Below are 13,993 nucleotides of genomic sequence, written 5' to 3' on the forward strand. Positions count from 1 at the left end.
TGTGAGTTACTACCATTCCATATGAGTTATGGACTGGAAGACAACCCGACCTAAGTGTATTAAGACCTTGAAGTTATGCTGCCTATACACATGATTCCCCTCACAAATATGACAAATTGGGCCCGAGGGAAAAGAAAATTATCTTTATAATATACTATGAACCTCAAAATGTTATGTATTTATAAGTCAGCAAGACAGTAGGACTGTAACTAATTTTGATTCAAGAGATGTCACGTTCTCAGAGGATGAGATTCCTAAGAAGGGAGAGATAGGTCAAGCATTATCTTTGTTTGAGATAATGGATCAACAAGCACAAGGATCACTTCATTTGAGTGAGAGAATTTTAGCAGATGATGAATTAGTTTCTCATCAGCGACCTTCTTTATTATCAGAAGCAAATGAAAGTAATCCTTATACATTTAGTGAAAGTGACCAAATGGATCTTGTTCCAAGTTGGAGTGAGATGATCACAAATCATATTCCAAGTGGGAGCAGGATGAAAATTCTTGACCCAAGTAGGAGCAATATTGACCCAAATGGGAACAATGATGAATCACAAATAAAACGTGGTTTTCGTAAAAGGATTTCCCGCTGAATTTGATATTGTAGGCGGCGAGCTACTTATGATGCTCTTGCAAGAAGAAAACGAGCCTAAAAATGTCAAAGAGGCTCTTTCATGCCCTTCTAAGGATAAATAGACAAAAGCAATGGAAGATAAATTGGGGTCTACGAGAGTCAACAACGTTTGGAAACTAGTTGACCTCTTTGAAGGACGCAAAGCAATTGGGAGCAAATGCGTTCTCAAAATAAAGCTCAAAGCTGATGGCACAGTTGAGAGATATAAAGCTCAACTAGTGGCGAAAGGGTATACATAGTAGAAAGGAATAAACTACAAAGAGACTCTCGCTTGTTGTATGATTTACTTCTGTTCGCCTGGTTCTAGCTATTGTTGAAAGAAATTTATTTGGAATAACCTGAGTGTTTTATTGAAAAGGGCCACAAACAAAAGGTTTGAAGTCTATTTATAGCCTCAAACAATCTTCAAGGCAGTGATATATACGCTTTCAAAATGTTGTCGTATTCAAAGGTTTTGCCATGATGGATGAAGACCATTGTGTGCATACCAAAAAAATCAAGGAACAAGCTTGTGATTTTAAAATTATATGTAGATAACATACTTATAGATAAAAATAATAAGGATTTTATAACCGAGAGAAAGTCATGGTAGTCATCTCAATTTGAGATGAAAGATATGGGTGAAGCTGCATATATTCTTGGAGTTAAGATTTCAAGAGATCGTCCAAAGAAATTATTGTATCTCTCACAATAGAATTACATTAGAAAAGTTCTTGAACAACTCAACATGCAAAATAGTGGCCTAGTTGACACTTTTATCAATAAAGTCCAGGCAGTGGGAAGTCAAATCTGTCCTAAGACTCTTGAAAAGATAGAAAGAATCAGCTGAGTTCCTTATAGGAACGCTGGAAGTCTAATATACACTATGGTGTGCACTATATATATATATATATATATATCAAGAAGTTGGTTTGGTTAGTAGATATAAAACTGACCCAGGTTTAGCACATTGACAAGCAGTAAAGAGGATCATGAGATATCTGAAGGGAACTACTGATTATGTGTTTTGTTACCAAGGCGGCAAGGATCTGTGATTTGTTGGATAGAGTGATGCTGATCATGGAGGAGATCTAGACGAAAGAAATTCTACCTAAGGATATATTTTTTACTCAGTAATGGCGCCATATCATGGAGTATTAAGAAACAATCATGTGTATCACTATCTACTATGGAAGCCGAATATGTGGCTCTCGCATCAGCAACACAAGAAGTTGTTTGGTTGAAAATGTTCTTGGAACACTTGTTGGATATTTGCAGAAAATGCTGAACCAATGTTAGTCTACTATGACAGTGAGGCTGCAATATCCTCTACCAAGGTCCCTAAGTTTCATTGTAAAATTAAACATATGGATATCAAGCATAACTATGCCAGAGACATCATTAGGTGAAAGGTAGTGAATGCGAATATATTTCTACAAAGACAGAATATATATATATATATATATATATATATATATATATATATATATACGGCTCTTTAAACTTGCCCAATATTTTAACCTAACTACTTAATTAAGCCTTGTACCTATTAGATACTTCAACCTCATTCAATGTGTATCTATTAAACACAATAAGCTGCCATGGGAAAAAATATTTTTCACATCCCCTTAGGCGCGTGGGTAAGTCCAAAATCATGTCTTTTTTTATTTTTCTATTTCTAAGAAAATTATATTTTTCCATTTGTAGGCACCCCCTTATCCTAATGGTTAATAAGAAGTAAACAACTTTTTACCACCACCTTTGCCGGTCGACCACCATCAACGGAGAACCACCATAACCACCCTCTCACTAACTTTTTTGCTCATCCTTTGATTGTGAAGAGAAAGAAAAGAATTTAACTAGACAATAGCCTTCCGGCGAAGGCTTTAACTAGGAACTCTATCGTTGGACATTTTTTAGATTTCATGTATATTGTTAAATTAGGTCCAGTGATTCAATCTTGTGAACATTTTACTTTGACAAAGAAATTGGTTTCCATAGAACGTTGTTTCCAAGGAGGCAACACTCGATTTCGTCGGCTGCAGAATTTCTCCAGCGACATCGACATCGACTTCTCTCCTTAATGACCAAAAACAAAAGCGTGTATGCCATAACACTCCAGCACATAAATTGTTCAAAGTCTTTCAAATAGACTAGCTAAGTTTTACCATTATAAGCATTTCTTTAGAATTTTTTTTTAAAAAAAGTAGTTATTCGAAGATGGCCGGGAAAAATAGTTTGAATCAATGGCTAAAATAATGGGTGAGAATGGATAAAAATGGCAGAACCAATTTTAATTTTCGTTGATTAGCAACCTTTTAATTTGTCTGGTAGATTTGTTATAGAGAAATGAATGATGTTGATTTAGGGTGAAAATGGAGATGGAAAGTGGGGCTACTGTGGGTGTAGAAGATGACGCGAAGAAGTGGTTAGAGGGGATAAAATTTCTGATATATTCCGCCTTCTGCAAAAGAGATATTAGTAGATTCATTGACCAAGCATTAGTAGATTCATTGACCAAGCATGAGTAATTATATATTTTTAGTACATTACTTATCTTAAATTTAAATGTTTTAATGCTAAATTATATTATATTTGTGCTTAATTGAGTTATTTTATGTGTAGTTACATTAAACACAAAATTTGGAGCAAAATAAAGATTTTATACACTATAAGAATAGAATGGTCCATGATCATTTATTGATCGGAACTCGGAAGCATTATAATGATATTATGGAGCAATTATTGAAGAGACAAATACAAAAGAAGACAAAAAGAAACAAGACAGAGAATTTTTAAAGCAAAACAAAGAAACGAGAATGAGAAAAGAAATGAAAGTTAGGCAGCAAATCAAAAATGTAAGCAAAGAAACCCTCCAGGCGCGCGAGCTACTTTGCTCACTTTACAGCACGTGAGGTGAGGGAAATTGCTCGCGTTTGAGCGTGCGCTGCATGGGTTAAAGCGAGCTCAAGCTCGCGGCAGAGGTGGCTTCGCAAAGGCTGCAGCGAGGTGGAGCATGCAATAGAGGTCGCGGCGCGAGGCCTGTCGCGATGTGCTCGCGTGTTCCGGGTTTAAAAATTATTTTGTCTCCTTTCTGATTTTGGATTTAATTATTTCGTCTAGGTATTTTTCATACACATATAAATAGTCATTACACATCATTTTTAGAGGCGAATTTGACATAAGGAGGTAAGAACACACTAGGAGCAAGACGGTAAATTCTTCTACGAGTTTTTCACTTCCGTCTTCCTATTTCTATTATTGGTTATGAATTCTAGTATTGTAGTTTTGCATACTATTATGAATAGCTAATTTGTTATCTAGAATTTTGATAGAACCTTTTGTAGGATAAATTCTTGTTATGTTTTTATATAGTTGAGTTGCTGGATTTCTCTACTTGTTCGAGTATGTGTTTACTGTTGTTGATTGAATGACTATCAATTAACTGTGCCTATTTAACATGTATTTCTTGGAAAAGAGTACATATTTAGTAGTTGTTGAACAACATCACTCCTAACGTATGTGAGGAATCAATACGAAGGGTTTAAAGGTAGGATTAGGAATAATGAAACCTTGATACGATCTTAGTGAACGGTAAACTAGTGCCAGATAGTGTAGTTCGAAAGAATATGTCTAGTAAATTGTGGTAGTTGCTCAGAATAGAATTATGACACCCGAAATACTCACGATCGGGAGAGAGTACTTAGGCGAAATTATAAAAGGCATAGCGGGAAGGATTCCGACAATTGGGGAAGTCATAACACTTGACCTCCTTAGTCTTGTCTTAAATTTCATCCTTGTTAGCTGATAAACTTACTACTTTATAATATTTGTTAGTTAATTAGTAGAAACAAAAATCAAATCTTTATAACTAGAAAATTTTCTGGACTTGTGTTTCTTAGCAATATTGAACAACTATAGCTAAGCCTTAGTTCTCTGTGGGATTCGACTCCGGATTTGTAAATCAGATTATATTTGCAACGACCGCTTAGTCTTTCTATAAGGCATAGTTGGACGTGATCAAATTTTAGCGCCGTTGTCGGAGAACTAACGGTGTAGCTGTAGGTGTACATATTGCTAGGTTGCAAGTTTGAACTTTTATTTTTGTTTTCTTGTATTTGATTTTTTTTTGTTTTACTTGTTGATTTTTGAAATATGGCATCTTGAAATTCTGAGAGTCTTGATGTTGGTAATTCTACTTTTGATCCTCCTTATGCATATAGTGGAGGAAATCACCCACGAAAAAATTATCAAAATATTCCCGATAGCGAGTTATGTGCACCGACTCAATCTTATATGTGGAATGTGGGTGATATGTGTGGTGGTCAAGATGGTCACTTTCATGGTTGTGCTTATATTTATTATCTTCCCCAACCCCTTACTTTGATGGTTCTTCTTTTTATTGTGAAGTTAATAGGAACAAAGATCCAAGGGATGATGACCTGAAAGAGATCAAAGATATGCTAAGGTGCCTTGTGGAACAAAATAATGAGAAACAACTGCACATACAAAGGCAAGATGCTACTATTCGCAACCTGGAGGCATAAGTGAGTCAACTAGTTGAAGCATTTAATGCTCAACAAGACAATATTATAGATAATAGCCAAGAAGAGCATGAATTAAATATTAAAACTGAAGTTCTAATGGAGGAGGTTAGAGTAGAACGCCAACAATCTAACCAACTAGAATTTGAGGATGCCGATGTTGAAGAAGTAATGCTAGAATCAACCAGGGACATTGAAGATACAAATTTAGTTGACTTTAGTGTGATTGGTGTTGAGGAGGGTAAAATCTTGAGTTCATGTATTTGAGCATGTTTGTCACGACCCAAACTAAAGGGCCATGACTAGCACCCGACCACACTTGCCGAGCACCAACGTACATTTCATCTAACCTTCATTATTATCTTTTAAGGCTGACGTGATCAATATAAATGGTAGACCTAGATCATGGACAACCAGCAATAAAATATGACGGCATGAACATACATAGCAGGGGATGACCAGACAATCAAGAAACTACATATAAGGTATGAGCTACCACGCTACTATGAAAGACTATACAACAAAAACTAGCCGACAAGGCATACCAAACTATACATGAGCCGACACCTGTCTATGAGCCTCTAAAAGAACATAAGTGTTGCAACATAGCCGGAACAGGGCCCCGACATACCCATAATGTCTATAACAAAAATTGCATACCAAGACCAAGGCAAGTCCGGAGAAGGGATCTCGCCAATCACCGCTGAACTGGACAGTCTACTGTGGTGGGGGAGCTGCACCTGCCTGTCTATCAGGACCTGCAGCACGACATGCAGCGTCCACAAATAAAAGGACGTCAGTACGAATAAAGTACTGAGTATGTAAGGCAAGGAACCATAAATACGATCAGTAATGTAAGCAAGGATAGAGAATATACAACCTGTAACATCTTAGTACCTCTGAGGGATACTTACATGAAATGCATGATACATATGTATAAATACATAAACCTTTAAAGCATTCGCCTCTGTGGGCATCATCATCATCATATCGTACCCGGCCATAATAGGCTCGGTAGAATCGTACCCGGCCACGTGGAGCTCGGTAAAACCCAACTGATCAGTGGTTGCACAATAGGTGTCGTACCCGGCCAACTATAGCGTGGCTCGGTAGAGTAAAATAGATACATATATATAATGCATGCTCGACTCATGGAATCACATTCTAAACCTTTTGGAGTGACGTAAGGTCGGTATCCTCTGTACACGTTATTAAGACTAACTCTTCACTATGAACCTTATAAGATTTAGGAAGTACGAACAACATTGATAACATAAGAATAAGAGAAGCAACATTAACATCAATCATTCCATAAGAGGGAAAACAATGTAAGTACTGCTAGCTTCTAAGAGTAGAGTATCTTGGAAGATCGTTCATTACATTATGTACAATCGGAGTCGTGCAAAAGAAGGAAAGGGATAGCCTAACATACCTTGTATATACTGCCCCAATCTCAAGCTATGCAATTGTCAAAACTCCTTAGTCTACAATAAGAGAAACGATACTATCGTTATCATTTAAGCGTCATAACTATTATGTATCGACCACAACCTATTTTACGATGAAACGGACAGCACCTCCCCTATATATATGACCTCACACCATTCAAAACAATCACCAAACAGCCCAAACAACATCAATAATAAACATATTGAGCCTCCCAAAATAGTCCACACACAGCCTAATCACTCCATACATACGACGACCACCGTAGTCGTGTCAAACAACCTGGAAATGTTACGAATAACTATCAGCCCATAACCCTACATATATATGGTGTTTCTCCACACCCTTCCTCCTCCAAAACTCCACAAGATAGTAGTAAAATACGCAGCCCAACAACAACGCAAAACAGTCCACAAAACAATAACATTACTTCCAAGCCTTTCGATATATATTTCACAAGTTCTAGCTTCAATGGCTTAGCTGCAACTTGGATAATCTTAAATACATATAGAGTAAGAGGTTCCTTACCTTTATACAGAAATAACAACTCCAATTTGACCTTAAATTTCCATGAAATATCCCTCCAATGCTGCCACAACAACAAAAAAGCGAAACTAGCGATCAATTAGTGTTTTTCAGCACTAGAATCACTTTAGAAGGCTTGAAATCACCTAGGATTGATATTAAGAACATGAGGGAGTATTTACAGAACATAAACCCTTTAAAACAACCTCCCACATGAGCTGGAACGACACAAAAATGAGCAACAACAAGAAGAACAAGAGACTTACTAGCGCCACGGAATTCCCGACACTTGATTTGTGTTGTTTGCCCTTTTTTTGGGTCTTGAATCTTGAGAGAACCTTGAGAGGATGTTCCTAGGGTTCTAAGGTCTGAAAATAGTGAAAAGAAATGACTTAAAACGGGTTGGAGTCATCCTATATAGGTCCAAATATCTTAAACCGACTTAGTGGGCCCCATAGAGAGGTGCTTGGCGCAGTCTCGCGAAAACGCGAATATCTCTCTACTCCGAGATCGTATCGATGAACGGTTTAATGCGTTGGAAACTAGACTCATAGATATTTAATTTGGTGGGTAGATCACCCCGTAATTCCTTGTAAATTATGAGAAAAGATTAGAAACATTTGACCCAATGTTTAAGTAAAATTATGAACCTAAGTTGCGACAACCTTTGTCGACTTTTGTTTCATAACTCGTTTGACTTCAAGACTTATGATACGGATATTATATGATTAAAATACCTTAATAAATGACCTCTTGAGTGTATTAAGCACCGCTAGATTACCTGAAAATACGAGTTACAACATCCTTGATTCGTTTAACTTCTAATACTGGTTAATCACCCTTATACACTCTTGTATCACTTAAGACCAATAGGATTGACTTCTTATCATCTAAAAGATAATTCCTTCTTGGATTTATGTTAACTAATATATGGCATGAACTAACACATGTGGATATGGGTTGTAACACCCTCCCCCCCTTAGGAACATTCGTCCTCGAATGTAAGGGTTTATGGGGAGTTTAAATCATCGTGGATTCCAATGGAAATTTCCGATCAATTTTCCCCTATAAAATGGTCACTAGCAAAACTTGCATGTAATTAAGCCCAACATATGGCTTCACAAGGCTACACAAAGCATTATGCGTATTTACATTATCTACATATCACCATTTTGTATTAAGGAGGAGTATTCTCAAATTATTGCTTACCTCATAGAGCCGTTTCACCTTCCAATGTATCCTGTCTTCCACCAGCATCCTTGTTATCTTCATTCTGGAATAAGTAAGGGTATTTAGACTTCATCTCCTCTTCTGCTTCCCATGTCATTTCTTCCATATTTTTGTTCCTCCATAATACTTTGACGGAAGCTACATCTTTTGTTCTCAGCTTGCGGACTTGCCGATCTAATATCGCCACTGGCACTTCTTCATATGATAGGTCCTCTGTAACTTGTACATCTTTGATAGGGATGACTCGAGAAGGGTCTCCAATACATTTTCTCAACATAGATACATGGAATACCGGGTGGACAAATTCCAATTCGGATGGCAATTCTAACTCATAAGCAACCTGTCCAATCCGTCGAAGAATTTTATACGGCCCGATATACCTTGGACTCAGCTTACCTTTCTTCCCAAAATGCATAATACCCTTCATTGGTGAGATCCTCAGGAAAACCCAATCACCAACCTCAAACTCTAGATCACGACGTCGGACATCAGAATAAGATTTTTGCCTGCTTTGTGCCGTCCTCAATCGCTCCTGTATCACTTTCACCTTCTCAATAGCTTGGTGAATCAAATCTGGCCCATATAATTCTGTTTCACCGACTTCGAACCATCCAACTGGTGATCTACATCTCCTCCCGTATAGTGCCTCGTATGGGGCCATTTTAATACTGGAATGGTAGCTATTGTTATAGGCGAATTCTATGAGTGGAAGATGATCATCCCAATTCCCCTTAAAATCTAGAACACATGCTCGTAGCATATCTTCCAGTGTCTGAATGGTACGTTCAGCCTGTCCGTCAGTCTGCGGATGAAATGCAGTGCTGAGATTTACTTGTGTGCCTAAACCCTTCTGGAAAGACCTCCAAAAGTTAGCCGTAAATTGAGCTCCTCGGTCTGATATAATAGATATGGGCACACCATGAAGCCTAACAATCTCCTTGATATACAACTTTGCATAATCTTCAGCCGTGTAAGTTGTCTTCACTGGCAGAAAATGGGCACATTTTGTAAGTCGATCAATTATCACCCAGATGGAGTCAAACTTATGATAAGAGCGAGGTAATCCAATAATGAAGTCCATATTAATCACCTCCCACTTCCAGGTCGGAATCTCTATATTTTGAAGCAATCCACCGGGTTTCTGATGTTCTATCTTTACTTGTTGACAATTGGGACACTGGGCTACAAATTCTGCAATAGACTTCTTCATATTATCCCACCAATATTGCTCCTTGACATCATGATACATCTTTGTCGAGCCGGGATGGATGGAATATCGGGATTGATGAATCTCATTCATAATCTTCTCTCGCAACCCTGCCACATTAGGCACACACAATCGGCTCTGGTATCTCAGTGCCCCATCTTTTCCGATCCCAAAAGCCATACTTTTACACTGTTGAATGCTTTCTCTTAATCGTACTAAGATAGGATCTTCATATTGTCGTGCTTTTACCTCTGCTACCAAAGATGATTCTGATGTATTCTGTACAGTAACACCTCCATCATCAGAGTCTAACAATCTGATTCTCATATTGGCTAGCTGATGAAGCTCTTTAATCAACCCCCATCTACCTGCCTCAATATGTACTAAGCTTCCCATTGATTTACGGCTGAGAGCATCTGCCACAACATTGGCTTTACCGGGATGATACAATATCTCGACGTCGTAGTCTTTCAATAATTCAAGCCACCTACGCTGCCTCAAATTCAACTCTTTCTGCTTGAAGATGTATTGTAAACTCTTGTGATCTGTGTAGATGTCAACATGGACGCCGTATAAGTAGTGCCGCCATATCTTCAAAGCATATATTACTGCAGCCAATTCCAAATCATGGGTTGGATAATTCTTTTCATGCTTCTTCAATTGTCTTGATGCATAAGCAATCACATTCCCACGCTGCATCAATACGCACCCCAAACCTATACCTGAGGCATCACAATATACCACATAACCTTCTGTTCCTTCAGGAAGAGTGAGCACTGGTGCAGATGTCAATCGATTCTTCAGCTCCTGAAAACTACGTTCACAAGTGTCAGACCACTGGAATTTGGTAGCTTTTTGTGTTAACTTAGTCAATGGTGATGATATAGAGGAAAATCCTTCTACAAACCGCCTATAATATCCTGCTAGCCCTAGGAAGCTGCGGACTTCTGATGGTGTTGTAGGTCTCGGCCAATTCTTTACTGCATCGATCTTCTGAGTGTCGACACTAATACCCTCATCAGATATCACATGGCCAAGGAATGCTACTGAGTTCAGCCAGAATTCACATTTGGAGAGCTTAGCATATAACTTACGATCCTGAAGCGTCTGTAATACTATCCGCAAGTGGCCCGCATGTTCCGCCTCCGAACGAGAATACACTAGAATGTCATCAATGAATACAATCACGAACACATCAAGATAGGGCCTGAATATAGTATTCATGAGATCCATAAAAGCTGCTGGGGCATTTGTTAGCCCGAACGACATCACCAAGAACTCAAAGTGCCCATATCTTGTCCGGAAGGCCGTCTTTGGAATATCTTTCTCCCTAACCCTCACCTGATGATACCCTGAACGTAAATCAATCTTAGAGAAATACTTGGCACCCTGGAGTTGGTCAAACAGGTCATCAATTCTTGGAAGTGGATACTTGTTCTTTATAGTAGACTTATTCAACTGTCGATAGTCGATACACATCCGTAACGACCCATCTTTCTTCCGCACGAATAGGACTGGTGCACCCCAAGGTGAAGTGCTAGGCCTAATAAAGCCCTTATCCAGCAAGTCCTTCAACTGCACCTTCAACTCTCGCAACTCTGCTGGGGCCATTCTGTATGGAGGAATAGAGATCGGTTGAGTGTCAGGAAACACATCAATGCTAAACTCAATCTCCCTTTCAGGAGGAAGGCCTGGGAGTTCATCTGGGAAAACATCTGGGAATTCGTTGACCACAGGGATTGATTGTAAAGTAGGCGGTTTCGCCTCCGCATCCCTAACGCGAACGAGATGATAAATGTAACCTTTTGAGATCATTTTCCTTGCCTTAAGATAGGAAATAAACCTACCTTTCGGTGTAGCAATGTTCCCTTTCCATTCAATGACGGGTTCACCCGGAAATTGGAACCTAACCATCTTCGTACGACAGTCAACATTTGCATAGCATGAGGCCAACCAGTCCATTCCCATTATCACATCAAAATCAACCATTTCTAACTCAAATAAATTTGCCGAGGTTTGACGACTACAAATCATCACAGTGCAACCTCTATATACCCTTCTAGCAATCACAGAATCTCCTATCGGAGTAGATACCACGAGGGGTTTACTTATCAATTCAGGTTCAATGCCAAACTTATTAGCCACAAAGGGTGTAACATATGATAATGTAGATCCCGGATCAATCAGCGCATATACATCATAAGAAAACACAGATATAATACCTGTAACAACATCTGGAGACGACTCGAGATCCTGTCGACCTACTAGAGCATAGGTTCGATTTTGAGCACCACTCGAACTCGGCACTGCACCTCTACCCCTACCACGACCTGTCGACTGCTGAAAACCCCGTGCTGGAGGTCGAACTGATGAGGAAGAACCAGACACAGATCCAGTCGGCTGAGCCATACCATCACCTCCTCTATTAGGACAATCCCGCATCATATGGCCAGGCTGCCCGCACGAATAGCATGCATCAGAACCTCGACGACACAGTCCAAAGTGGGCCTTGCCGCACTGATCACAATGTGGTGTTGGGGGTCTCATCTGACTAGTATCCCTGTGATGTTGCGAGCCAGATGCCCGCGAACTCTGACCTGGACCAGAATAGGATCGATCATATCGAGGCCTCTGAAACTGTGGAGGAGCACTAGCTACAGGTGGCGCCGAACTCCTCGAAAACTGTGGCCTGATGCGGCCTCTGAAGTCATCAGAATACCCTGCAAATCTTGCCCTCTTATGCTGGCCTCTATCCTGCTCCCTAACTGCCCTCTGCTGGCGCTTACGATCCTCTAGGGTCTGGGCATAAGCTTGAATACGGGAAATATCCATGCCCTCCACCAAGGAGGCTGTCGTACACTCATTTATTAGATGTGGTCCCAACCCATTCACGAACATATGCACCCTATCACTCATCTCGGCCACCATATGGGGAGCATACCTTGCCAAAGAATCAAACTGCATACTGTACTCTCGCACACTCATATTACCTTGTCTAAGGTTCAAGAACTTATCAGCTCTAGCTCGTCGTATCTCAACTGGCAAGTAGTGACGAAGAAAGGCCTCAGAAAATTCCTTCCACACAGCTGGAGGAGGGTTCGGACCCCTGGATCTCTCCCAACTATCATACCAGAGAACCGCTAAATCCCGTAGCCGATAAGAAGCCAACTCTACTGCCTCTGTATCACTAACATGCATAACCCGAAGTGTACGATGAACCTGGTCAATAAAAGTCTGTGGGTCCTCCTTGGGGTCTGATCCGGTAAACACTGGAGGGTCTAAATTAATAAAATCACGAACTCTTGTACTAACTGGTTTCTCAGCAGCACCTGTATTCTGCCTCTGAGCCTGAGCAGCTACCAAGCTAGTCAATAACTGCAAAGCACTCTGCATATCCTGGTCTGGAGTGCCAGACGGAGGAACTGGAGGCGCTGGGTGCCTTCTAATATCCTCTGGAGGAGATGGAGTAGATGAGGTATGAGAGGGCATCTCACTTTGAGCCTCACTTTGTCCTGCTCTGACTTGGGGCACCTGACTGGTACCCTCTCCCGCTGCTGTATCAAGCCGTCTACTAATCGTTTGCTTCCTAGTCGAAGGCATCACTGAAAAAAACAAGGTGAATATTAGAGACAAACACTTACGACTCAACTCTACGCACGATCTAGATTCAGGAAGAAGGTAACAACCCTAGATGTCATGTAGCCTCCTGATTATAAATGTGGCGCGCTACACATCCATAATCAAGACTCTACTAGACACGGCTCATAGACAACCCCTAGGACAGACTTGCTCTGATACCAAGTTTGTCACGACCCAAACTGAAGGGCCATGACTAGCACCCGACCACACTTGCCGAGCACCAACGTACATTTCATCTAACCTTCATTATTATCTTTTAAGGCTGACGAGATCAATATAAATGGTAGACCTAGATCATGGACAACCAGCAATAAAATATGACGGCATGAACATACATAGCAGGGGATGACCAGACAATCAAGAAACTACATATAAGGTATGAGCTACCACGCTACTATGAAAGACTATACAACAAAAACTAGCCGACAAGGCATACCAAACTATACATGAGCCGACACCTGTCTATGAGCCTCTAAAAGAACATAAGTGTTGCAACATAGCTGGAACAGGGCCCCGACATACCCATAATGTCTATAACAAAAATTGCATACCAAGACCAAGGCAAGTCCGGAGAAGGGATCTCGCCAATCACCGCTGAACTGGACAGTCTACTGTGGTGGGGGAGCTGCACCTGCCTGTCTATCAGGACCTGCAGCACGACATGCAGCGTCCACAAATAAAAGGACGTCAGTACGAATAAAGTACTGAGTATGTAAGGCAAGGAACCATAAATACGATCAGTAATGTAAGCAAGGATAGAGAATATACAACCTGTAACATCTTAGTA

Source organism: Nicotiana sylvestris, chromosome 9 (genome assembly GCF_000393655.2).
Source record: "Nicotiana sylvestris chromosome 9, ASM39365v2, whole genome shotgun sequence".
Taxonomy (NCBI): domain Eukaryota; kingdom Viridiplantae; phylum Streptophyta; class Magnoliopsida; order Solanales; family Solanaceae; genus Nicotiana; species Nicotiana sylvestris.